Source organism: Cetorhinus maximus, chromosome 23 (assembly GCF_964194155.1).
Source record: "Cetorhinus maximus chromosome 23, sCetMax3.hap1.1, whole genome shotgun sequence".
NCBI lineage: Eukaryota > Metazoa > Chordata > Chondrichthyes > Lamniformes > Cetorhinidae > Cetorhinus > Cetorhinus maximus.
Genome location: NC_135901.1, coordinates 1,543,241 through 1,545,738, shown reverse-complemented (window position 1 = coordinate 1,545,738; position 2,498 = coordinate 1,543,241). Strand labels below are relative to the sequence as shown.

General features: G+C 42.4%; 1 non-coding gene across 1 annotated transcript; it reads left to right on the top strand.

The window, feature by feature from the left end:
- Nucleotides 1-1,490: 1,490 nt before the first annotated feature.
- Nucleotides 1,491-1,572, top strand: trnal-uag (transfer RNA leucine (anticodon UAG)). The gene has a single exon. It is a non-coding gene; the product is annotated as a tRNA-Leu (tRNA).
- Nucleotides 1,573-2,498: the final 926 nt, after the last annotated feature.

Here is a 2,498-nt window from a genome sequence, read left to right as displayed (position 1 = left end):
AACACAAGTGAATTAGCGGGCTTCCCTTCACACTTAACAAAGCAAAAGGGTTTTTAACAATGCTTTTATTTTGCTGAGTTTCAAACCAGGAACCTGTTAAGTGTTAGGCAAATATAGTAACCATTACACTGCAGAAACAATGAGCAGCTAAGGTCACAATGGACGTGCCCACAATGTTAGCCTGTGCAGTCATGCACTTCGGATCTTTGTTTTGAGGAAATGGAATTCAGCTGCTATGAATAGGAATGCTGGAGACAGACTGATCCAACAATGTCATCATAAAATGACACAGTACATTAGGAGACAATTCGGCCCATCGTGTCTATGATATCTTTCCATAACCTTGATTTTTCCCCCCTCTCAAGTCATAATCAAATCGCTTTTGAAAACTCTGAGTGAAGAGAAACAATATTGAAAGAGGTGCAGGAGTTTCTGCAGTGCCCATGCGCACTGTGTGATCATCAACAAAGTTCCTCTGACCCAATGACATGAAGAGTTGGACTCGAGATTCTCATAGATTTTGAAACAAAAAATGTATTTATGCAGCTGATTTCATACGAACTTTCAAATTAAGTTTATTGGGATCAAGCATGCCCTCATTTTTCTCAGTCGATCTACACAATCCAATTCCCCTTGCTCTACACACTGTGAGAGAGGCTGTTATAGAAAAGACGGAAAGGTTTGCTGCAACGATACAAAGCCTTGGTTAGATCACACCAGGAGGACTGTCGATAGTTCTGGGAACGGCACCTTATAAAGGATCAATATTTGCCTTGAAAGTTTCAGAGAAGCCGCATTGATTCTGTTGGTAGGTTTGGAAATTGAAAGTTGTCCATCCGCAGCTTGTGGCACTATTTCCCCTCACTGTTCACTTCATGTTCATGTCGAACACACTCGATGCTGTTATTGGCTGAACAAGTCTTCTGTGTTTTAACGAAACAGGCTGTTATTCGGCGCTCCCACTCCTGCCGCCCGGGTTGGGCCCTCATCAGGGAATGTTGTTTTCTTGTTGCTGTGTGAACTGTCACAATGAACTGATCCCGGAGTCTCTTTCCCCAGGATCGACAAAACCCGTCACTTCTCCTCCTTCATTCTCACTCTTTCATTCCCAGTTTGAGTCGGTTCTCCTTTCGGGCTCTTCAACAAATCCATTTGGACGGACAAGTGGCAGCTGAAATTTAATGTGAGGAAGTGTGAAGTGATTAATTTTGGTTGGAGAGGAGAGGAAACAGAAAATAATGGTTATAATTTTAAAGGGGCTTCTGTTTTGCACAGTGAGTAGTTCGGATCTGGAATATATCAATGTGGTCAGTTCCATGAGGGGATGGAGGTATTTTTACCACCCCAAACTTCATTCACATTAGTTGTGCACCTTCATATTAAAAAGGTTCAGAGAGAAAAAGCAGGTTTGAAAGAGGCAAGAGATTGATTCTTTCTGTATTTTAAAAAAAAATTTCAGTCAAGGCAATGGCATTTGCGCATTTTGTTGTGGTAGTGTGGCCGAGCGGTCTAAGGCGCTGGATTTAGGTTCCAGTCTCCATGGAGCCGTGGGTTCGAATCCCACCACTGCCAATTTTTTACAAGATTCACCTTTTCAATCAATGCAGCCAAATCCTTCAGTGTGCGCTCGGGACGTGTGCAGTGCTCTATTCTGGCGGAAAGATCTAGGAGACACAGGTGGAATTACAGGCCAGGCAGGAATAGGTCGGGTTGTCTGCCTTCATTTTCTGCTGAACCATTGCATGATTTCAGGTACAGAACATTAAAGGATACCTGGTCCTTGTGTACAGGGCTGAGTGGTTAAGGTAATTGGCTTGAAATCTTCTGGAGTTTCCTGATACAAGTTCAAATCCTACCAGACTGCATTTCTCACTACTCTTGATTTTCAGAACTAATTATCAATTAAATTGACTCAAAATCCTTCAAACGTTTCTCTGTCTTTTTCATTTCCGTTCAACCGCAAGCATTCACCAAATTTGCAGCCGGAAGTGTAACAAAAACAGAGACAATTTGGTGATATCCATTCTTTCTGGATGTTTGCCTCTCCTTACGCCTCTGTCACTATCGGTGTCTATGTCTCTGTGTGTTCCTCTCCATGTGTCAATGTGATTCAGTTCCCTGAGGGGGTAAACCCATTTTTACCATCGCAAACTTTATTCACTTTCGTCATGTATCTTCATGGTAAATGGTACAGAGAATAACAGTTGGATTAAAAGTTGCAAGAGGAGATTGGCCTTTCTCTACCCACTGGAGCTGTTAGCATAGCTCAGTGGTTAAAATACTGGTATTGTAAACCAGGAGTTGTGAGGTCTATCCTTGCTAGTGCCTGCCATTAAAGTTTAGCTGATAAAAGCGGTGGAAATGTAAACTGTTGGGGGGACACAGATAGGCTGCAAAGAGATTTAGACAGGTCAGGGTAACAAAGATGGAAAATGGAGTGGAGTTTCGGGATGTGCGAAGCTATTCAGAAGGACCTAAAGGAATTTTAAAAATCTGAA